Source organism: Tachyglossus aculeatus, unplaced genomic scaffold (assembly GCF_015852505.1).
Source record: "Tachyglossus aculeatus isolate mTacAcu1 unplaced genomic scaffold, mTacAcu1.pri scaffold_75_arrow_ctg1, whole genome shotgun sequence".
NCBI lineage: Eukaryota > Metazoa > Chordata > Mammalia > Monotremata > Tachyglossidae > Tachyglossus > Tachyglossus aculeatus.
Genome location: NW_024045092.1, coordinates 1,022,988 through 1,047,920, shown reverse-complemented (window position 1 = coordinate 1,047,920; position 24,933 = coordinate 1,022,988). Strand labels below are relative to the sequence as shown.

Genomic DNA, 24,933 nt, shown 5'->3' with positions numbered 1-24,933 from the left:
CTCCCCTCTACCTCCATGCCCTGGTCTCCCTCTACCTTCCGGCCCTGATCCCTCTGTCTCCTGGGTCAGTTATCCCTCTTCCTCCCTGCCCTGGTCCCCCTCTCCCTCCAAACCATGGGCCATGGGACTCTCTCCGTTCCGGCCATGGGTCCCTCTGTTCTGTCAGCCCTGGTCTCCCTCTACATTCCGTCCCTGGTCCCTCTGTCTCCCGGGCCAGGTAGCCCTCTGCCTCCCTGCCCTGGTCCCCCTCTCCCTCCAAGCCTTGGGCCATGGGACTCTCTCCGTCCCGGCCATGGGTCCCCCTGTTCTGCCAGCCCTGATTTTCCTCTAACACCAAGCCCTGGCCCCTTTCTCCATCCCGGCCCGGGGACCCTCTACCTCCCGGCATAGGTCCCCCTGTCTCCCGGCCCTGGAACCCAAGTCTCCCCGCACAGGTACTCCTCTGCCTCCTAGCCCTGGTTCCCCTCTGCCCCCTGACCCGGGTCCCGCTTGTCCGGGCCCCGGTACCTCTCTGCCTCCCGGCCCTGGTTACCCAAGCTTCCAGACCCTAGTCCCCCGTCTCCCGGCCCAGGAACCCCTTGCCTCCTGCCCTGGTCCCCTTCTGCCTCTAGGCCCTGATCCCCATCTGCCTCCCTTCTCTTGTCCGCCTACTTCTCGACCCTGGTCCCCCTTTGCCTTCCAGACCAGGGACCTCTTAGCCTCCTGGCGCTGGCCCCGCTCTGTCTCCTGGCCTTGGTCCCTCACTGCCTCCCGGCCCTGGTCTTCCTCTGTCCCCCGGGCCTTTCCCCCCGTGCCTCTGGCCTTTGCCTCCTTCTACTTCCAGGCCCATGGGTCTCTCTCAATCCCAGAGCTGGTTCCCCCTATCTCCCAGCCCTGGTCCCCCGTCTCCCGGCCCAGGTAACCCTTCTGCCTCCTGGCCCCGTTCCATCTCTGCCGCCCTGCCCTGGTCCCCCTCTGCCTCCCGGTCCGAGTCCCTCTCTGCCCCCCGGATCTGGTCTCGTTCAACCTTCAGGACCTTGGGTCACTCTCTGTTCTGGTTCTGGGTCTCAGAGCCCAGCCCTACCCTGGGCTCGTAGCCTCCCAGATCTGGTCTCCTTGTCTCCTGGCCCAGCTACCCCCTGCCTCGGAGGTAGCTCGGGTGTCCCCCTAGGACTCGCTTCCCTGGCCCCCCTCCTCTTGGCCCTGGACCCCCTCTGCCTCCCGGCCCTAGTCTACTTCTACCTCCAGACCCTTGGATCACTCAGCGTCCCAGCCCAGGGTCCCCTCTCCCTCCCAGCCCTGGTCCCCCGTTCTCCCGCCCAGGTACCCCTCTGTCTCCCGCACCTGGTAACCCTTTTCCCAGCCCTGGTACCCCTCTACATCCTGGCCCTGATCACCCTCTACCTTCCAGGCCTGGTTCCTCCTCTGCCTCCCGGCCCCGTTCTCCTTCTACATCCAGGCCCTTGGGTCTCTCTCCGTCCTGGACCTGGGTCCCCTCTACCTTTCGGGCCTAGTCCCCCATTTCCGGGCCCAGGTACCCCTCTGCCTTCCGGCCGTGGTCCCCCTCTACCTTCTGGCCCTGGTCCCTCTCTGCCTCCCAGCCCTGGTCCCCCTCTGACTCCCTGCCTCGTGACCCTGGCCCAACTCTGCATTCTGGCCCAGTTACCCCTCTGCCTTCCATCGCTGCTCGCCCTCTACCTCCCGGTCCTGGTTCCCCTCTGTCTATCAGCCCTGGTCCCCCTCTGACTCTCTGCCTTACTTTGCCCTGCCTCGTGGCCCTGGTCCCACTCTGCCTTCCAGCCCAGGTACCCCTTTGCCTCCTAGCACTTGTGCCCCTCTGCCTCCCGGCCTTGGTCCCCCCGATTTATCGGCCATGGTCCCTCACTACCTCCCGGCCCAGATACGCCTCTGACTCCAGACCCTGGTCATCCTCTGCCTCCCGGCCCTGGTCTCTCGTCTCTTGTCCCAGTTACCCCTCTGCCTCTGCGCCCTGATCCCCCTGTCTCCCAGCCCTGGTACCCCCCAGCCTCGCGGCCCTCGTCCCCCTGTTTCCTGGTCCAGGTACCCCTCTGCCTCCTAGTCCTGGTCCCTCTCTGCTTCCAGGCCCTGGTTTCCCTCAACCTTTATGCCCTGATCCCTCTCTCAGTCCCGGCCCTGAGTCATCCATACCTCTCGGCTCTGGTCATCATCATCGTCATCATCAATCGTATATATTGAGCACTTACTGTGTGCAGAACACTGTAGTAAGTGCTTGGGAAGTACAAATTGGCAACATATAGAGACAGTCCCTACCCAACAGTGGGCTCACAGTCTAAAAGGGGGAGACAAAACCAAACATACTAACAAAATAAAATAAATAGAATAGATATGTACAAGTAAAATAAATAAATAAATAGAGTAATAAATATGTACAAACATATATACATACATACAGGTGCTGTGGGGAAGGGAAGGAGGTAATATGGGGGGATGGAGAGAGGGACGAGGGGGAGAGGAAGGAAGGGGCTCAGTCTGGGAAGGCTTCCTGGAGGAGGTGAGCTCTCAGTAGGGCCTTGAAGGGAGGAAGAGAGCTAGCCTGGCGGATGGGCAGAGGAAGGGCATTCCAGGCCCGGGGGATGACGTGGGCCGGGGGTCGATGGCGGACAGACGAGAACGAGGTACGGTGAGGAGATTAGCGGTGGAGGAGTGGAGGGTGCGGGGTGGGCTGTAGAAGGAGAGAAGGGAGGTGAGGTAGGAGGGGGCGAGGTGATGGAAAGCCTTGAAGCCCAGGGTGAGGAGTTTCTGCCTGATGCGCAGATTGATTGGTAGCCACTGGAGATTTTTGAGGAGGGGAGTAATATGCCCAGAGCGTTTCTGGACAAATACAATCCGGGCAGAAGCATGAAGTATGGATTGAAGTGGGGAGAGACAGGAGGATGGGAGATCAGAGAGAAGGCTGATGCAGTAGTCCAGACGGGATAGGATGAGAGCTTGAACGAGCAGGGTAGTGGTTTGGATGGAGAGGAAAGGGCGGATCTTGGCAATGTTGCGGAGCTGAGACCGGCAGATTTTGGTGACGGCTTGGATGTGAGGGGTGAACGAGAGAGCGGAGTCGAGGATGACACCAAGGTTGCGGGCTTGTGAGACGGGAAGGATGGTAGTGCCGTCAACAGAGATGGGAAAGTCAGGGAGAGGGCAGGGTTTGGGAGGGAAGACAAGGAGTTCAGTCTTGGACATGTTGAGTTTTAGGTGGCAGGCAAACATCCTGATGGAGAATATCCTGAAGGCAGGAGGCGATGCAAGCCTGGAGAGAGGGGGAGAGAGCAGGGGCAGAGATGTAGATCTGGGTGTCATAAGCATAGAGATGATAGTTGAAGCCGTGGGAGCGAATGAGGTCACCAAGGGAGTGCGTGTAGGGCGAGAACAGAAGGGGACCAAGCACTGAACCTTGGGGAACCCCCACGGTAAGGGGATGGGAGGGAGAGGAGGAGCCTGCAAAAGAGACTGAGAATGACTCTTGGGCCGGTCCCCCTCTGTCTCCCGGCCCAGGTACCCCTCTGCCTCCTGGCCCTGGTCCCCCTCTACCTCTAGGCCCTGGTCGCCCTCTGCCTCCCGGCCCTTGTCCCTTGATGCCTATGTATATATGGTTGTACATATTTATTACTCTATTTATTTATTTATTTATTTATTTTACTTGTACATTTCTATCCTACTTATTTTATTTTGTTGGTATGTTTGGTTCTGTTCTCTGTCTCCCCCTTTTAGACTGTGAGCCCACTGTTGGGTAGGGACTGTCTCTATGTGATGCCAATTTGTACTTCCCAAGCGCTTAGTACAGTGCTCTGCACATAGTAAGCGCTCAATAAATACGATTGATTGATTGATTGATTGATTTCAGCCCTGGTCCCACTTTGCTATCTGGCTCTGATCGCCCCCGACCTTCTGGCCCTTGTCCCCTTCTCCCTTGGGCCCTGGTTCACCTGTATCTCCCAGCCTTGGTCCACATCTTCTGTCCGGGCCTAGTCCCTCCCTGCCTACGGGCAGGATGCCCTAATTCTTCGAGCCTTTGATGCCTTGTACCTCCGGGCCCTGGTCGCCCTGTGCCTGCCAGCCCTGGTCACCCTCTACCTCCTGGCCCTGGCCCTTCTCTCTATCCCGTTCCTGGGTCCCCTCTACCTCCAGGCGCTGGTCCCCCTGTTTCCGGACCTGGGTAACACTCTACCTCCTGGCCCTGGTCCCCCTCTACCTCCCAGACATTTTCGCCCCCGCCCTCTCGACCCTGGTCTCCCTCTACCTCCAGGTCCTGGTCACTCTCTCATTCCTGGCCCTGGTCCCCCTGTCCCTCGGCCCTAGTACTCCTCTGCCTCCTGGCCCCCTTCTCCCTCCAGCCCTAGGTCCCCTCTACCTCCCGGCCTTGGTCCTTATTTTCCACCCGTACCTGATCCCTCTCTGCCTACCGGCATGGTGCTGTGGTTCTTCCCAGCCCTCGTCACCTTGTAGCTCCCAGCCCTGGGTCACTCATTCATTCAATCGCATTTATTGAGCGCTTACTGTGTGTAGAGCAATGTATTAAGCACTTGGGAAGTACAAGTTAGCAACATATAGAGAGGGTCCCTACCCAACAGCGGGCTCACCGTCTAGAAGATCCCCTTACCTCACAGCGCTGGTCCCGTCTCCGGATCCAGGTACCCCTCTGCCTCTTAGCCTTGATTCCCCTCTGCCTCTCCGCCATGGTCCACATCTACCTCCCGGCCATGGTCCCCCGCCCCCCCGCCTCTCAGCCCTGGTTCCCCTCTCACTCTTGTCCCTGGTCCCCTTGTCCCCCAGCTCAGGTACCCCTCTGCCTACCGGCCCTAGTCCACCTGTCTCCCAGCCCAGATGCCCCTCTTTCATTCATTCATTCAATCAGATTTATTGAGCGCTTACTGTGTGCAGAGCACTGTACTAAGTGCTTGGGAAGTACAAGTTGGCAACATATAGAGACGGTCCCGGGCCGTCTCTACCCAACAGCGGGTTCACAGTCTAGAAGGGGGAGACAGGCAACAAAACAAAACATATTAACAAAATAAAATAAATAGAATAGATATATACAAATAAAATAAATAGAGTAATAAATATGTACAAACATATAAACAGGTGCTGTGGGGAGGGGATGGCAGTAAGGCGGGGGATGGGGAGGGGGAGGAAAGGGAGAGGAAGGAGGGGGCTCAGTCTGGGAATACTTCCTGGAGGAGGTGAGGTCTCAGTAGGGCTTTGAGGTGATTAAGACTGAGCCCCCCGTGGGACAACCTGATCACCTTGTGACCTCCCCAGCGCTTAGGATAGTGCTTGACACATAGTAAGCGCTTAATAAATGCCATCGTTACTAGTATTATTACAAATATCGATGCTCCCGCCCGTCCTCGCCTCGGCCCCACACTCACGAGCCATGGCGACCACCGCAATGCCACAAAAGCCAAAGCGACGGAGCGCACGTCCACTCCGCGCCGCCGCCGCACCCTCTGCCTCCTGGCCCGACCGGAGAGGTAAGAGGAGACCCAGGAGAGGACGGAGTCTGTGAAGCCAAGGTCAGATAGCGTGTTGAGGAGCAGGGGGTGGTCCACAGTGTCAAAGGCAGCTGAGAGGTCGAGGAGGATTAGGACAGAGGACAGCTCTTATGTCCATATCTCGAATTTATTTATTTATATCAATGTCTGTCTCCCCCTCTAGGCTGTAAGTTTGTTGTGGGCAGTGAATGTGCGTGTTATTCTCAGGAGAAGCAGCATGGCACAGTGGATAGAACACAGGCCTGGGAATCAGAAAGTCATGGGGTTCTAATCCCGTCTCTGCCACTTGTCTGTTGTGTGACCTTGGACAAGTCCCTTATCTTCTCTGTGCCTAAGTTACCTCATCTGTAAAATGGGGATTGAGACTGTGAGCCCCATGTCGGATAAGGGATTGTGTCCAAACCAATTTGCTTGTATCCACTACAGTGTCTGGAACATAGTAAGCGCTTAACGAATACCATAATTATTACTACTATTGAACTCTCCCAAGCTCTGCATACTGTAAGCGCTCAATAAATACGATTGACTCACTGAATGACTAAATGCTTGGGAGAGTACAGTTGAAGAAACTGAGGTAGGAAGAGGCTAATTAACTTGTCCATGGTTATAATGGTCAAGAAGCCAAATTAGGCTTCCCAATCCAGAGCCCTTTCCAGTAGACTTCCCCACTGAGACCCTCATTTCCCACCCCATAAGGTACAGAGTCCAAAGGGGATTATGAAAGCTGATAACTTCCCCTTCTTCTCCCATACTAACTCTCCTCACGTCTGCACATAGTAAGTGCTCACAAATCCTGTTGACTGACTGACTGATTGGCTGTCTATTCCTGACTCCTGAAGGTATATGATATATGAAGGTTAGTAAAGTAATTGAACTTCTCTGTGCCTTAGTTACCTCATCTGTAAAATGGGGATTACAACGGGGAGCCCAATGTAGGGCAACCTGATTACCCTGTATCTACCCCAGCATTTAGAACAGTGCTTGGCACATAGTAAGGGCTTAACGAATACCAAAATTATTATTATTAGTAGTAGTAGTAGTAGTAATGATAATGGCGTTTGTTAAGTGCTTACTTTGTGCAAAACACTGTTCTAAGCGCTGGGGAGGTTACAAGATGATCGGGCTGTCCCACGGAGAGATCACAGTCTTAATCCTCATTTTCCAGATGAGGTAACTGAGGGCCAGAGAAGTGAAGTGACTTGCCCGAAGTCACCCAGATGACAATTGGCGGAGCCGGGATTAGAACACATGACCTCTGACTCCAAAACCCGGGCTCTTTCCACTGAGCCACGGTGCAGCCCGGTCAGCCACCGTGGAGCCCTGTCGTATCAATCAAATATATGAAGATTAGGAATAGTAGCAATATTAGGAGTATCTATCGATCAATCAGTGCGTAGATCTGTGGATCAACCATATTTATTGAGCACTTACTGTGTGTGGAGCACTCTAAGAAGCATTTGGAGAGTACAATATAACAAAGTTAAAAGAAATGCTCTTTGCTCACAACGAGTTCGTAGTCTCGGGGGGGATTTATAGTCTAGAGGTATAATATATATCTGTATCTTCATAGATATATGAAGATTGGTAATAGTAATAATAGCAGTGTCAATCAATTAATCAGTAGTATTTATTGAGCACGTACTGTTCTCAGAGCTCTGTACTAAAACCGTAAGAATTAGGAACTTTGGTCAAGTCACTAACTTCTTTGTGTCTCAGTTGTCTCATCAGTAAAATGGGGATTAAGACTGTGAGCTCCACGTGGGACAGCCTGATTACCTTGTATCTCCCCCAGTGCTTAGAACAGTGCTTGGCACATAGTAAGCGCTTAACAAATACCATCATCATCATCCTGATCAAAAGCACTTTACAATCTAGTAATCTCTGTCTCACCCTCCTTGCAGGCAGGGAATATGTCTGCCAATTTGTTGTATCGAACTCTCCCAAGTGCTTAAAACAGTGATCTGCACATGATAAGTGCTTAATATATACCATTGATTTACTAATAGGGGAAGACAGACGTTAAAGTAAATTACAGATAAGAGAAGCAATAGAGAATAAGAATATGGATATACGAGTAATAATGGTATTTCTTAAGCACCGTTCTACGAGCTGGGGTAGATACAAGGTAAGCAGGCTGTCCCACGTGGGGCTCCCAATCGAAATCCCCATTTTACAGATGAAGTAACTGAAGTTAAGTGGCTTGCCCAAGATCATACAGCGGACAAGAAGTGGAGGCGAGAATAGAACCCACATCCTCTCATTCCCAAACTTGTGCCCTTTCCACTAAGCCATGCTGCTTTGCGTGTAAGCCATCCTTCTCATATAAGTGCTGTGGGGCTGATAAGTATAAGTATTATAAGTATGATAATAATAATAATGGTATTTGTGAAGCCCTCACTATGTGCAAAGTACTGTTCTAAGCTCTGGTATCAAAGTGCTTATTGGGTACGGATCTCAATTGTAGGCGACCCGAAAGGGAGCAGAAATAGCGTGATTTGTTAGAGGTTAGTCAGAGAAGGTTTCTGGGAGGAGGTGTGATTTTAAAAAGGTTTTGAAGCAGGGGACAATGATCACCTGTTGACTATGAAGAAGGAGGGAATTCCAGGCCAGAGGGAGGTTTTAGGCAAGCGGTCAGTGGTGAGTTGGACGATATCGAGGTTCAGCGAACAGGTTGGCGCTCGAGGAGCAAAGTGTCTGGGCTGGGTTGTAGTCCAAGATTAGCCATCAGGTAGAAGGGACAGAGCTGATGTGAGTTGGTATTTGATACGTAGAGAGTTGTGTAACCACTGCAGGCTTTTGACTAGAGGGGAGATGGGCGTATATAACAAAGCAAGCAGGGGAATCTGTGTAGCCTTGGTCTTTGCTGGTAATGAAGAATAAAATGGGCATCAAGAATGGGGAAAGGATTTTTCCTGAATCAACAGAAATGACAAGACTAGGTTCCTTCCACGATGTTGTCCCATCGTACAAGCAATCGATGGTATTTACTGAGTGTTTACTATGTGTAGAGCACTGTACTAAGTTCTTGGAAGACAACGATACAACAGAATTGATAATAATAATCGTGGCATCTGTTAAGCGCTTTCTACGTGCCAGGCACTGTACTCAGCAAAGTAGATACACGCAAATTGGGTTGGACATTGTCCCTGGCTGACATGGGACTCACAGTCTTAATCCCCATTTTATAGATGAGGTTACTGAGGCATAGAGAAGTGAAGTGACTTGTCCAAGGCCACACAGCAGAATTAGCAGAAACGTTCCTCTCTCATAATGAGCTTTAAGTCCCGAAGCTTCTCTCTGAGTGTTTTCATCCTTATCTTTATTCACCCCTCCCTTAGCCCCACAGGACTTATGCTCATATCTATAAATCATTCGTTACTATAAATGTCTGTCCTCCGCTCCAGAATGGTAGCTCACTGTGGGCAGGGAATGTGTCTACCAACTCTGTTACGTCGTTCATAGAGTGCTTTCCCAAGGGCTTAGCTTAGCGTTCTGCAGGACGTAAGCTCTCGACAAATACGACTGATTGATTGATCGATTGATTGATTGTCTAAAATCAGGCCAAAGCCATCCCATCAAACATGGCCAACGTCTCCACGGTGACTGGATTCCTCCTTCTGGGATTCTCGGAGGTCCAGGAGCTGCATCTAGCCCAGGCCGTGCTATTCCTCCTGGTCTACCTGGCGGCCCTGACAGGGACTCTTCTCATCGTCGCCGTCACCATCCTTGAACGGCGCCTCCACAACCCCATGTACCTCTTCCCCAGGAACATGTCCGCCCTCGACCTCTGCTAGATCTCCATCACCGTCCCTAAATCCATCCTCAACTCCTTGACCGACCGTAGAGAAATTTCCCTCCTGGGCTGTGCTGCCCAGCTCTTCTTAGTGGTTTCCTTTGCTGTTTCAGAGCTGTCCCTCCTCACGACAACGTGCTATGACCGCTATACTGCCATCTATCACCCCCTGCGGTACGACCTCATCATGGACAGAGAGGCCTGTGGGAAGATGGTGGCCGCCTCCTGGATCAGCTGGGGACTCTTCGCGGCGATGTACTCTGCCGGGATGTTCACATTCAGCTTCTGCGAATGCAACGTGATCCAGCAGTTCTTCTGCACGTCCCCTCCTTACTGAAGATCTTCTGCTCGGAAACGCACCTTGTTATTGACGTCAGCGTGGCCGTGGATATCTGCTTTAGTTTCGTCTCCTTCGTCTCCCTCGTTGTCTCCTACGTCTGCATCTTCTCGGCCGTACTGACGTTCCCGTCCACCGAGAGTCGGGCCAAAGCCTTCTCCACCTGCCTGCCCCACCTCGCCGTCGTCACCCTTTTTCTCTCGACCGGAGCCTTGGATTACCTAAAACCCGTGTCAGACTCGCCCTCGAGGCTGGACCTGCTGGTGCCCGTGTTATACACCGTGGTGCCCCCTGCCCTTAATCCCATCATCTGCAGCCTGAGGACAGGGACATGAATGCCGCCTTGGGGAGGGTTCTGGGTGTGACAGAATGGTCCTGAAGAAGTGGGACAAATTAAGGCCTCCGTGGGGAGGGTGCTGGGTGTGACAGGGTGGTCCTGAGGAAGTGGGACACATGAAGGCCTCCATGGGGAGGGGACTGGGTGTGACAAGATGGCTCTGGGAAACTGGGACCTGCAGGCCTCCCTGGGGAGCGGGCTGACTGTGAGGCGATAGTCCTAAAGAATAGGCACACATGAAGGCCATCATGGGGTGGGGGATGAGCACGAGAGAATGGTCATGAGGAAGAGGGCAGGCCACCCTGTGGAATGTGCTGGCTGTGAAGGCATGGCCCTGAGGAACAGGGATATGAAGTCCGCACTGAGGAAAACTTTGAGCTAAGATCCATTTACCAAGAGTCAAATAAACCTTTCCACATCACTTTGCCCCCTCCTACTTCACCACCCTCTTGTCCTACAATAACCCAGCCTGCCCACTTCTCTCCTCTAATGCCAGACTACTCATTGTACCTCCATCTTGTCTACCTCACTGTCGACCCCTCGCCTACGTCCTGCTTCTGGCCTGGAACGCTCTCCCTCTTTTTGGACAACAGACAGTGACTCTACCTACTTTCAAAGCCATATCGAAGGTACATCCCCTCCAAAAGGCCTTCTCCGACTAAGCTTTCTTCTCTCACTTCCTTCTGCGTCGTCTGTGCACCTGGATTGCACACTTTATTCGCTCCACCTTCTGCCCCGCGGTACTTATGTCCTTATCTGATATTTAGTTATTTATTTATATTGTCTGTCTCTCCCACCAGACTGTTGCTCATTGTGGGCGGGAATATATCTACCAACTCTGTTATACTGTACTTTCCCATGTGCTCAGTACAGTGCTCTCCACATAGTAAGCGTTCAATCGACACGATTAATTGACTGATTGATTACTGTCCATCTTATGCCGTCGAGTCATCTCTGACCCATAGCAATGCCATGGATGCATCTCTCCCATCTCGCCCCAACTACACCTATAGTCGTTCTGATGATGTATCCATAGAGCTTTCTTGGTAAAATTCGGGAAGGGGTTTACCATCACCTCCTTCTACGCAGTACACTTTGTTCTCCACTCTCGACTCTCCCTCATGCCGCTGCAGCTCAGCACAGGTGAGTTTTGACCTGTAGCAGGTTTCCTGCCACTCGCTAACCACTGCCCAAACTACCAATGGAAATGCTTCTGCCTGACTCTCCCTCTCGTAGTCGAGACTGGTAGAGGACTGGAAACTCTCCAGGTGCGACCCTGAGAGGGGATGATTGATTACTACTACTCCAAAATGGCCACCCTTTGTTGCATCCTAAATTGGATCATGTACCAGACCTAAGATGGTTTTATGATACTGGCCACCAGAGGGGAAAGTAATAATAATAATGTTGGTATTTGTTAAGCGCTTACTATATGCCAGGCACTATGTTAAGCACTGGAACAGTCCTGGGAGGTCATACAGTGTCCATTACCTGCCCTCCCCCTGTTCCTTTGGACAGGCTTCGTGAACAGCGAGGCTCTCTTAGATTTCATTCCTCCACCCATTCTCTTGTATCTGTTAAGTGCTTACCGTGTATCAGGCACTGCAATAAGCACTGGAACGATACAAGATAATCGGATTAGACACAGTCCCTGTTATTTCTCCTTCCTTATTGACACCTATGCCCACCATCCCCGTTATCTCTTCCGTACATTTAACTCCCTTCTCAGGCCCCCTGTTCCTCCACCTCCTCCATCCCTCACCCTCAAAGATCTGGCCTCCTACCTCATTAGAAAAATTAATGACTTTGGGGTCTGAGCTCCCCAAAGCCATTCCTTCCCCTTCTTACCCCCCCCCCCCCAGCTCTCAACCGTCTCTGCTACTCTCCCATCCTTCCCAGCAGTATCTTCAGATGAGATCTCCTCTCTTCTTTCAAGTGCTACTCCAGGCACCTGTATTTCTGACCCCATTCCCTCTCATCTTATGAAGTCTCTCGCCCCTTCTCTTCTCCCTTCCTTAACTTCCATCTTCAACCACTCACTCTCCACTGGTTCCTTCCCCTCTGCCTTCAAACATGCCCACGTCTCCACCATCCTAAAAAGCCCTCAATTGACCCCACCTCCCCTTCTAGTTATCAACCTATCTCCCTCCTACCATTCCATTCCAAACTCCTTGAACGAGTCGTCTACACCAGCTGCCTCAAATTCCTCAACGCCAACTCTCTCCTCGACCCCCTCCAATCCGGCTTCTTTGCCCTACACTCCACCGAACCTGCCCTCTCAAAGGTCACCAATGACCTCCTTCTTGCCAAATCCACGGCTACTACTCTATCCTAATCCACCTCGACCTCTCAGCTGCCTTCGACACTGTGGACCACCCCCAAATCCTCAACACGCTATCCAACCTTGGCTTTACAGACTCCGTCCTCTCTTGGTTCTCCTTTTATCTGTCTGGCCGTTCATTCTCAGTCTGCTTTGTGGGCTCCTCCTCCCCCTCCCATCCTCCCCCTCCCATCCCCTTCCTATCTCACCTTACTTCTCTCCTTCTACAGCCCAGCCCGCACCCTCCACTCCTCTACCGTTAACCTCACTATACCTCGTTCTCACCTGTCTCGCCGTCGACCTCCGGCCCACGTTCTCCCCCTGGCCTGGAATACCCTTCCTCCGCACATCCGCCAAACTAGCTCTCTTCCTCTCTTCAAAGCCCTACTGACAGTTCACCTCCTCCAGGAGGCCTTCCCAGACTGAGCCGCTTTTTTCCTCTCCTTCTCCCCATCCCCCCGCCCTATCTCATTCCCCTCCTCCACAGCATCTGTATATATGTTTGTACAGATTTATTACACTATTAATTTTACTTGTACATATTTACTATTCTATTTATTTTGTTAATTGTATGCATCTAGCTTTATTTCTATTTATTCTGATGACTTGACACCTGTCCACATGCTTTGTTTTGTTATCTGTCTCCCCATTCTAGACTGTGAGCTCGTTGTTGGATAGGGACCGTCTCTATATGTTGTCCACTTGTACTTCCCAAGCGATTAGTACAGTGCTCTGCACACAGTAAGCGTTCAATAAATACGACTGACTGACAGGCTGAATGAATGAATGAATGAATGGGGCTCACAGCCTTACTCTCCATTTTAGAGAGTCCGATACAACAAAGTAGACTTGTTTCCTGCCCACAGTGAGCTTACAGTCTAGAGGAGAGACTGACATCTATATTAATATAAATCAATCAAAGGTTTTTATTGAGCACTTACTGTGTGCAGAACACTGTATTTCCCACTGTCTAGACTGTAAATCTGTTATGGGTAATCAATTAATTAATCAATTAATCCCCCTCCCATCCTCTTAATGCAGGGGTTCTTCAAGGGTCAGTTCTTGGTCCCCTTCTGTTCTCTATCTACACTCATTCCCCCTTGATGAACTCATTCGCTCCCACTACTTCAACTATCATCTCTACGGTGATGACACCCAAATCTACATCTCAGCCCCTGCTTTCTCTCCCTCCCTTCAGGATCATGTCTCCACCTGCCTTCAGGACATCCCCATCTGGATGTCTGCCCGCCATCTAAACCTCAATATGTCCAAGGCTGAACTCCTTATCTTCCTTCCCAAACCCTGCCCTCTCCCTGACTTTCCCATCATTGTAGACGGCACTACCATTCTTCCCATCTCATAAGCTCGCAACCTTGGTGTCGTCCTCGACTCCGCTCTCTTGTTCACCCCACACATCCAATTCGTCACCAAAACCTGCTGGTCTCACCTCCGCAACATCGCCAAGATCCGCCCTTTCCTCTCCATCCAAACCGCTACCTTGCTGGTTCAATCTCTCCTTCTATCCCGACTGGATTACTGCATCAGCCTCCTCTCTGATCTCCCATCGTCCTGTCTCTCCCAGCTTCAGTCTATACTTCACTCTGCTTCCCAGATCATCTTTGTGCAGAAACTCTGTGGGCATGTTTCTCCAGTGGCTACCAGTCAACCTACACATCAAGCAAAAACTCCTCACTCTCGGCCTTAAGGCTCTCCATTACCATGCCCCTTCCTATCTCACCTTACTTCTCTCCTTCTACAGCCCAGCCCGCACCCTCCACTCCTCTACCGCTAACCTCACTATACCTCGTTCTCACCTGTCTCGCCGTCGACCTCCGGCCCACGTTCTCCCCCTGGCCTGGAATACCCTTCCTCCGCACATCCGCCAAACTAGCTCTCTTCCTCTCTTCAAAGCCCTACTGACAGTTCACCTCCTCCAGGAGGCCTTCCCAGACTGAGCCCCTTTTTTCCTCTCCTTCTCCCCATCCCCCCGCCCTATCTCATTCCCCTCCCCCACAGCATCTGTATATATGTTTGTACAGATTTATTACTCTATTAATTTTACTTGTACATATTTACTATTCTATTTATTTTGTTAATTGTATGCATCTAGCTTTATTTCTATTTATTCTGATGACTTGACACCTGTCCACATGCTTTGTTTTGTTATCTGTCTCCCCATTCTAGACTGTGAGCCCGTTGTTGGATAGGGACCGTCTCTATATGTTGCCCACTTGTACTTCCCAAGCGATTAGTACAGTGCTCTGCACACAGTAAGCGTTCAATAAATACGACTGACTGACAGGCTGAATGAATGAATGAATGAATGGGGCTCACAGCCTTACTCTCCATTTTAGAGAGGCCCAGAGAAGTGAAGTCTTTTGCCCAAGGTCACACAGCTAACAATTGTCAGAGGTAGGATAACAACCCAGATCCTTCTGATTTCTGCTCTATCAGTCAGGCCACACTGCTTCTCATTGGCTTCCTCCTGAAATAAAAATGTTTTTGAATAGATGTTTCATTACCTATTCATGTATCCGCTTGCCCTTAAGCTCACTGTGGGCAGGGAGTGTGTTTACCAACCCTATTTTATTGTCCTTTCCCAAGGTTTTAGTACAGTGCTGTGCACACATTAAGAGCTCAATAAATACCTTTGATTGATTGACTCCTCTAGAGCATAATTATATGTATAATTAATGATTACATTATATTAATGTGTGTCTCCTCCTCAAGTCTATACGCTCATTGTGGGAAGTGAACGTGTCTACAAACTGTCACCGTTTATATCGTACTCTCCCGTGTACGATATAGTACAGCGCTCAGCACACAGTAATTGCTCAATAAATGATTGATCGATTTATCGATCAACTGCCTGCAATCAGGTTCTATCACAAGATGACTAAAGGCATCCCGCCAGACGTCGCCGATGTCTCTATGGTGATGAGATTCCTCCTGCTGGGATTCTCGGCGATCCGGGAGCTGCAGCTGGTCCAGGCCGCACTGTTCCTCCTGGTTTACCTGGCGGCCCTGACGAGGAACCTCATCATCATCACCGTCACCGCCCTCGACGGGCACCTCCACACCCCCATGTGCTTCTTCCTCAAGAACCTGTCTGTCTTCGACCTTTCCCTCATCTCCATCACCGTCCCCAAATCCATTTTCATCTCTCTGACACAGTGCCACTCCATCTCCTTCCTGGGCTATGTGGTGCAGTTCTGTCTGGTGATCCTGTTTGCAAGCTCTGTGTACTTTGTCCTCACAGCCATGTCCAATCATCATCAATCGTATTTATTGAGCGCTTACTATGTGCAGAGCACTGTGCTAAGCGCTTGGGAAGTACAAATTGGCAACATATAGAGACATTCCCTACCCAACAGTGGGCTCACAGTCTAAAATGACCGCTACGCCGCCATCGGCCTCCCCCTGCATAAGGAACACAATCGAAACAGTTTGAGCTGGGATCGATTTTGCCTCAGGAATAATTCTATCAATGATATTTTCACCCAAATTACCAAGTATTGTGTGTTCAGTCAATTATCAGTCAATCAATTAATCAGTGGAATACAGTGAGCACTTACTGTGTGCAGAGCACTGTACTAATTGCTTGAGAGAGTCCGATACAACAAAGTAGACTTGTTTCCTGCCCACAGTGAGCTTACAGTCTAGAGGAGAGACTGACATCTATATTAATATAAATCAATCAAAGGTTTTTATTGAGCACTTACTGTGTGCAGAACACTGTATTTCCCACTGTCTAGACTGTAAATCTGTTATGGGTAATCAATTAATCAATGGTATTTATTGAGCGCTTACTATGTAAGGCTGCTCTTAGGGCTTTGGAGTCAGAGGTCATGGGTTCAAACCCTGGCTCTGCCAATTTTCAGCTGTGTGACTTTGGGAAGTCACTTAACTTTTCTATACCTCAGTTACCTCATCTGTAAAATGGGGATTAAGCCTGTGAGTCCCCCGTGGGGCAACCTGGTCACCTTGTAACCTCCCCAGCGCTTAGAAAAATGCTTTGCTCATAATAAGCACTTAATGAATGCTATTATTATTATTATTATTTATTATTATTATTATTATTGTTATTATTACTATTATCATTTGCAAAGCACTGTCCTAAGCACTTGGGAGAGCACAAAACAAGAGAATAAGCACAAACGTTCCCTACTCATAATGAATTTGCAATCTAGGGAGCAAGGGAAGAGAGCATATCCACTAATTGTGTTGTATTGTACTCTCCCAAGCGCTTAGTACACTGTCTGGCACATGGTAAGCGCTAAACAACGTGGCTTAGTGCTTAGTGGAAAGAGCCCGGGTTTGGGAGTCAGAGGTTGTTAGTTCTAATCCCGGCTCCACCACTTATCAGTTCTATGACTTTGGTAAGTCACTTAACTTCTCTGGGCCTCAGTTACCTTATTTGTAAAATGGGAATTAAGACCGTGGGCCCCAAGTGAGGCAGTATATACCCCAGTATATACTATATACCCCAGTGCTTGGCATATAGTAAGCGCTTAACAAATATTATTATTATTATTATTATTATTATTATTAACAACAAACACCTTTGATTGACCTGTCATTCTTCCCTCGTGACCATATCTGGCGATCAGGTAGCCAATCAATTGATTAATTTACCAATTTATTAATCAATGGCTTTTAACCCTGCCCCTTCCCATCGCTTCTGACCTTCCTCATCCCCTCAACTTCAAATTTTCTCCCTCTCAACCCTCTCACTTTCTCCCTCTCAACCCTCTCACCCCACTCCCTGGCTTTGAAAAGTATTCCTTATTTCCCTGCTTCCCTTACCCTCCCACACCTCAACAACCCCTAACCACACCCCTCCATGACTCCTGGAGCTAAATCCATAAAGAATCCTAGCATTGTAATACTGAATCCAACGGCTCATACTCTGTCCTAATCCTCCTCGACCTCTCAGCTGCCTTTGACACTGTGGACCACCCCCTTCTCCTCAACACGTTATCTGACCTTGGCTTCACAGACTCCGTCCTCTCCTGGTTCTCCTCTTATCTCTCCGGTCGTTCTTTCTCAGTCTCTTTTGCAGGCTCCTCCTCCCCCTCCCATCCTCTTACTGTGGGAGTTCCCCAAGGTTCAGTGCTTGGTCCCCTTCTGTTCTCAATCTACACTCACTCCCTTGGTGACCTCATTCGCTCCCACGGCTTCAACTATCACCTCTACGCTGATGACACCCAGATCTACATCTCTGCCCCTGCTCTCTCCCCCTCCCTCCAGGCTCGCATCTCCTCCTGCCTTCAGGACATCTCCATCTGGATGTCCGCCCGCCACCTAAAGCTCAACATGTCGAAGACTGAGCTCCTTGTCTTCCCTCCCAAACCTTGTCCTCTCCCTGACTTTCCCATCTCTGTTGACGGCACTACCATCCTTCCCGTCTCACAAGCCCGCAACCTTGGTGTCATCCTCGACTCCGCTCTCTCATTCACCCCTCACATCCAAGCCGTCACCAAAACCTGCCGGTCTCAGCTCCGCAACATTGCCAAGATCCGCCCTTTCCTCTCCATCCAAACCGCTACCCTGCTAATTCAAGCTCTCATCCTATCCCGTCTGGACTACTGCACTAGCCTTCTCTCTGATCTCCCATCCTCGTGTCTCTCTCCACTTCAATCCATACTTCATGCTGCTGCCCGGATTATCTTTGTCCAGAAACGCTCTGGACATATCACTCCCCTCCTCAAAAACCTCCAATGGCTACCGATCAATCTGCGCATCAGGCAGAAACTCCTCACCCTGGGCTTCAAGGCTCTCCATCACCTCGCCCCCTCCTACCTCACCTCCCTTCTCTCCTTCTACTGCCCAGCCCGCACCCTCCGCTCCTCCACCACTAATCTCCTCACTGTACCTCGCTCTCGCCTGTCCCGCCATCGACCCCCGGCCCACGTCATCCCCCGGGCCTGGAATGCCCTCCCTCTGCCCATCCGCCAAGCTAGCTCTCTTCCTCCCTTCAAGGCCCTGCTGAGAGCTCACCTCCTCCAGGAGGCCTTCCCAGATTGAGCCCCTTCTTTCCTCTCCCCCTCGTCCCCCTCTCCATCCCCCCGCCTTACCGCCTTCCCCTCCCCACAGCACCTGTATATATGTATATATGGTTGTACATATTTATTACTCTGTTTATTTATTTATTTATTTATTTTACTTGTACATTTCTATCCTACTTATTTTATTTTGTTGGTATGTTTGGTTCTGTTCTCTGTCTCCCCCTTTTAGACTGTGAGCCCACTATCGGGTAGGGACTGTCTCTATGTGATGCCAATTTGTACTTCCCAAGCGCTTAGTACAGTGCTCTGCACATAGTAAGCGCTCAATAAATACGATTGATTGATTGATTGATTGAAACTAGGTGTAACTGTAAAATACTCCTCATCAGGGCTGTCCACAGGGGTGGGTCCAATCATCCAAATCGTTAATCATATTTATTGAGTACGTATGTGTGCAGAGGGTTGTGATAAGTGCTTGGGAGAATACAATAAAACAGAGTAGGTAAACACATTCCCTATCCACTAAATCAATCAATCGCTGGCATTTAATGAGCATGTACTGTATGCAGAACACTTTACTAAGCAGAGTATGGTGGAATTGATATTCATTGAATCGTATTTATTAAGCACTTTCTGCGTGAAGAGCACTGTACTAAGCTCTTGGAAAGTACAATTCAGTAACAGAGACAATCTCTTCCCACAGGCTCACAGTCTATAAGGGGGGAGACAGACATCAAAACAAGAAAACAGGCATCAATAGCATCAATAGAAATGAATAGAATTAGTGATATATACGCATCATTGATATAAATAGAATTATAAATATGTACATATATACCCAGGTTCTGTGGGCAGGGAAAAGGGTATAGGGTATAGGGAAAAGGGTATAAATACACATATTTATTACTCTATTTATTTATTTATTTATTTATTTTACTTGTACATTTCTATCCTACTTATTTTATTTTGTTGTTATGTTTGGTTCTATTCTCTGTCTCCCCCTTTTAGACTGTGAGCCCACTGTTGGGTAGGGACTGTCTCTATGTGATGCCAATTTGTACTTCCCAAGCGCTTAGTACAGTGCTCTGCACATAGTAAGCGCTCAATAAATACGATTGATTGATTGATTGATTGGTATAGAGCAAAGGAAGTGAATCGGGGCGATGGAGGGGAGGGGGAGCTGAGGAAAAGAGGGGCATAGTCTGGGGAGGCCTCCTGGAGGAAGTGAGCATTCAGTAGGGCTTTGACATGACATGATAGATGTGAAGAGGGAAGGTACTTCACGGCAGAGGCAGGGTGTGGGAAAATATGACAGAATCGATCAATCAATCAATAGTATTTCTTGAAAACCTACTGTGTGCATAGCCTGTGTTTTTTGAGGTTTTAAATGGTATTTGTCAAGCGCATACGATGAGCCAGATACTGTACTAAGCATTTGGGACAGTAGTCAGCCAATCAATCCTATTTATTGAACACGTGCTATGTGACTGTACTAAGCACTTGGGAGAATACTGTATAACAATATAACAGACACATTCCCTGCCCACACAAGCTTACGGTCTATGAGAGGTGACTTGCCCAAGGTCACACAGCAGACAAGAGGCAGAGCTGGAATTAGAACCCACGACCTCTGACACCCAAGCCCACTAAACCACGCTGCTTCTCTAATCCCTGATCTTCTCCTCTCTTGGACCCTGAATCCCAGAACTTTTCCTGATTTTCTCTTCTCTCAGATCCTGATTCCCAGATCTTTCCCTGATCATTTCCTCTTTCAGACCCTGATTCACGGACCCATCCCGAATCTTTTCCTGTGACAGGTCCTGATTCACAGACCAGGTATTGATCCTCTCCTCTCTCAGACCCTGTCTCTTCGGGAAGGTCACATCTTCTCCAAGAGGCCTTCCCTGATTAAGCCTTATGCACGGAAGCCTTCCCACAGTGCTCATATGCGATCCATAATTCATTTATATGTACTAATGTCCCTCTCCCCTTCTAGACTGTAAGCTCAAAGAGGGCAGAGAACGTGTCCACCAACTCATATTGCTCAATTGGACTCTCCCAAGCACTTAGTATAGTGCCCTGTACATAGTAAATGTTCAATAAATTGAACAACGTCGTCGCCGTCGACCCCGCCGTCGACCCCGGCCCACGTCATCCCCCTGGACTAGAATGCCATCCCTCCACACATCCGCCAAGCTATCTTTCTTCCTCCCTTCAAGGCCCTACTGAGAGCTCACCTTCTCCAGGAGGCCTTCCCAGACTGAGCCCCCTCCTTCCTCTCCCCCTCCTCTCCCTCCCCATCCCCCCACCTTACCTCCTCCCACTCGCCACAGCAACTGTACATATGTATATATATTTGTACGTATTTATTACTCTATTTATTTATTTGATTTGTACATGTTTATTCTATTTATTTTATTTTGTTAATATGTTTTGTTCTCTGTCTCCCCCTTCTATACTGTGAGCCCACTGTTGTGTAGGGACCGTCTCTATATGTTGCAAACTTGTACTTCCCAAGCGGTTAGTACAGTGTTCTGCACACAGTAAGCACTCAATAAATGCGATTGAATGAGTGAATGAATACACTCTCGCTCTCGCGGGGAGGGTCCGACGGGGTCAGGGGTTGGGGAGGGCGCGTGTGCGGGGAGGGTGATGTCGTTGAGTTGGGGGCGTTCGCCCGGGTGATCCGGGGCGGTCCCGGTGAGCCGAGTCGGCCGGGCACTCCCGTTGGGGTTCGGGGGGTGGTCTGGCGCCGTTCTGTCGTGAAGACAAGCCCCCCTCCCTCCCCACTTCATCCCCTCTCCCCTTCCGACCCCGAGTGAAATCAGGCCGCGTTGGCAACCCCCCCACCGCTTTGGGGGTTTGGCGGGTCGCGAAGGCGATGTGGTGGGGGTGGTGGCGGATGGTGCGTGGGGAGGTGTGAAGCACTCCGGGGAGAACCGGGGCTCGCCCGCTCCACGTTCCGACTCCCGTCTGTCCTCTCCGCGGGTGGCACTTCCTGATCACACCTTAGAGTTTGGGGCGGCGAGAGCCCTCTGTCGCTCGCCGAGCACCCGTGAGCGCTCATCTCGTCCACGCCCGTGTCCGCCTTCCACTGAGCCGCCCCCCCAAGACCCTCTTGACCTTCTGGTATGGAGGGGTGGAAGGGAGAAGAGGGAGAAGGCTCGCGCGCCCTAAAAGCGGAGCCGAATCTCCGCGGTTGGGCCACCCGGGGTTTCTAGGCGCTCACTTAGCCCGCGCGCCGTCGTTCTCCCTCTCTGTCCGCTCCGTGTCTCGCCGTCGTCCTCTCTCTTTCCCCGTCCCACGCCAGCCCACCCACCCCGCCTCCTCGGAGGTGTGTGTGTGTGCGCGCGTGTGGGTCGGGGTTTGGCATGTGGGGGAACTGGGGGTTGGAGGGGCGCGGTGATGATTCGAGGGCGGGGAGGAAGAGGAAGCGGTGGGGCCGACGGTGGTGGGAGCCGAGGCCGCCCGCCAGTGGCTCTCCGCGTCTGGCCAGTGAGGGTTTTCTTGGGCGGACGTTGGTTTACCGGTGGTTGTGGTGTGGAGTTCCGGTCGGTCCCGTGGGGTCCCCTAACGCCCTCTACCGCGCGGTGCGAGCCCTCATGCAGGGCTTCTGACCGGTCTCCCGGCGCTCTCACGGCCTCCCCAACTCGGTCCGTCCGCCCGCCCCGCCGGGTCAGACGGGGCGGGGGAAGTCAGAAGGCTTAAGGCCGGCTGCGTTCGGCGGTCCTAGGGGGTGGGGTATGGGGGTTGGGAGGGCAGCGCTTGGACGGGCACGGGCCTGGCCCGCGCGCCACAGGCGCTGCTGTCTCTCATACTCCCACTCTTCTTACTCTCTCGGCTCTCACCGCCCGCTCCGGTCCCAACCTGTCCTGGCCACCCCCTGTACCCGCAGTGTCTGCATACCCGCTGGCGCAATTCTCCCCTTCGACGCGGTGGGGGGCGTTCCCCGCACCCCGGTGGCGGAAGGGGCTCGGGCCCCGCTCCGCTGTGCTCCGGCCTTTGGACGTGTGTGTGTGTGTGTGTGTGTGTGTGTGTGTGTGTGTGTGTGTGTGTGTGTGTGTCTCCGCGCGCGCGATTTTTCCGAATGCAACCTCAGATCAGAAGTGGCGACCCGCTGAATTTAAGCATATTAGCGGAGGAAAAGAAACTAACCAGGATTCCCTCAGTAACGGCGAGTGAACAGGGAAGAGCCCAGCGCCAAATCCCCGCCCCGCGGTGGGGCGCGGGACCTGTGGCGTACGGAAGACCCACTCCCCGGGGCCCAAGTCCTTCTGATCGAGGCACAGCCCGTGGACGGTGTGAGGCCGGTGGCGGCCCCCAGCGCCCCGGGACCGGGTTTTCTCGGAGTCGGGTTGCTTGGTAATGCAGCCCAAAGCGGGTGGTAAACTCCATCTATGGCTAAATACCGGCACGAGACCGATAGTCAACAAGTACCGTAAGGGAAAGTTGAAAAGAACTTTGAAGAGAGAGTTCAAGAGGGAGTGAAAACGTTGAGAGGTAAACGGGTGGGGTCCGCGCAGTCCACCCGGAAGATTCAGCCCGGCGGCTCCGGCCGGCCGGCCCGGTGGTTTTCCGGCGGATATACAGTCCTTCTTCGCCGGTCCCCCCCGCCCGTCCGTCGGGCCCGTATCGCTCTCTCTCTCCCTCCGCTCCCCCCGCTTCTCTCTCTCTCGCTTCCCTTCCCCGGCTCACCCCGCCTTCCCTCCCTCCCTCCTCCATCAAACCGCCCCTCTCCCTCTCTCCGTTCCTTCGGGTCGGAGGGGTGAGGTTTGCGGTGCCGGGTGCATTTCCTCCGTCCAGGTGTTGCGCCGCGACCGGCTCTGGGACGGCTGGGAAGGCCGGGTTTCTCGGGCAGGTGGCCCGCGGGTTGCCTGCCGTGCGGCGGTGCCCCTCCGCGGGCGTTACAGCCCCCCGGCAGCAGCTTTCGCTGCATCCTGGGGCCGAGGGAGTCAGACCGCCGCCGCGCCTTCCCCCATCTCAAAACCGCCTCCGGGGTCTAGGGTGGGGGCTCCGCCATCTTCCTCTCTTTCCTTTTCCTTAACCCGCCCCCTCCCTCCCCTTCTTTCTTTTCCCTTCGGGAGGAGAGAGAGGGTTGGGGGAGGTGGGGGTGGGGTGGGGGATACGGTGGCCGGCGGTCCCCCCCCCACTCCCCTCTCCCCGGTCGGTGTGGAAGGTCACGTCTGGGGTGGGACGGGCCGCCCCGCCCCCAGCGCGACGTTTTCCTTTCTGTTGTGCTGAACCGAGGGGACTGTCCTCAGTGCGCCCCGACCGTGTCGCGCCGCTGGGCTTTCTCCAACGGGGGGCTTCAGTCGCCACGTTCTTCACTCCTTCCTTTCCTACCCCACTTCTCTCCCCCCGCTCCATGCGTTGGAAGGGTTGCGGTGGCGTCGGGGAAAGGGAGAGGGAAACCAGAAAAGATGGGGGCGCTCGGGGTCTGCGGCGATGTCGGCCACCCACCCGACCCGTCTTGAAACACGGACTAAGGAGTCTAACACGTGCGCGAGTCAGGGGCTCGTACGAAAGCCAATCCCGTGGCGCAATGAAGGTGAGGGCCGGCGCGTGCCGGCTGAGGTGGGATCCCACCGGGACTTTCTGTCGGTCGAGGGAGGAGATTCCGGGGGGGCCCGCCCCCTTCCTCCCCCCCGCGTCCTCCGCGAACCGCCCCGAGGGCGCACCACTGGCCCGTCTCGTCCGCCCCGTCGAGGAGGTGGAGCATGAGCACATGTGCTAGGACCCGAAAGATGGTGAACTATGCTTGGCCAGGGCGAAGCCAGAGGAAACTCTGGTGGAGGTCCGTAGCAGTCCTGACGTGCATATCGGTCGTCCCACCTGGGTATAGGGGCGAAAGACTAATCGAACCATCTAGTAGCTGGTTCCCTCCGAAGTTTTCCTCAGGTTAGCTGGCGCTCGAACTCGCAACCCGTTCACCACTGGGCAGTTTTATCCGGTAAAGCGAATGATTAGAGGTCTTGGGGCCGAAACGATCTCAACCTATTTTCAAACTTTAAATGTGTAAGAAGCCCGGCTCGCTGCCGTGGAACCGGGCGTGGAATGCGAGCCGCCTAGTGGTCCACTTTTGGTAAGCAGAACTGGCGCTGCGGGATGAACCGAACGCCGGGTTCAGGCGCCTGATGCCGACGCTCATCAGACCCCTGAAAAGGTGTTGGTTGATATAGACAGCAGGACGGTGGCCATGGAAGTCGGAATCCGCTAAGGAGTGTGTAACAACTCACCTGCCGAATCAACTAGCCCTGAAAATGGATGGCGCTGGAGCGTCGGGCCAATACCCGGCCATCGCTGGCACTGCCGAGGAAAGGAAAAGAAAAAAAAAAACAAAAGAAATTCGGGACCCGGAACCTTCCAACCGCCCTGTTCCCTTCTTTTCTTTTTTTTAAATTTTCCTTTGGCGGGGGCTAGGCCGCGACGAGTAGGAGGGCCGCTGCGGTGTGCCTTGAAGCCTAGGGCGCTGGCCCTGGTGGAGCCGCCGCAGGTGCAGATCTTGGTGGTAGTAGCAAATAGTCCAACGAGAGCTTTGAAGGCCGAAGTGGAGAAGGGTTCCATGTGAACAGCAGTTGAACATGGGTCAGTCGGTCCTGAGATATAGGCGAGTGCCGTTCCGAGGGGACGGGCA

The 24,933-nt window shown here is 52.3% G+C and overlaps 1 non-coding gene across 1 annotated transcript in view; it reads left to right on the top strand.

The window, feature by feature from the left end:
- Positions 1–22,389: 22,389 nt before the first annotated feature.
- The window catches only part of LOC119924006, a 5,360-nt gene continuing 2,816 nt past the window's right edge, over positions 22,390–24,933 (top strand). Inside the window, exon 1 of the ribosomal RNA XR_005449020.1 lies at positions 22,390–24,933. This exon is cut by the window's right edge and continues 2,816 nt beyond it. This is a non-coding gene — a ribosomal RNA (28S ribosomal RNA).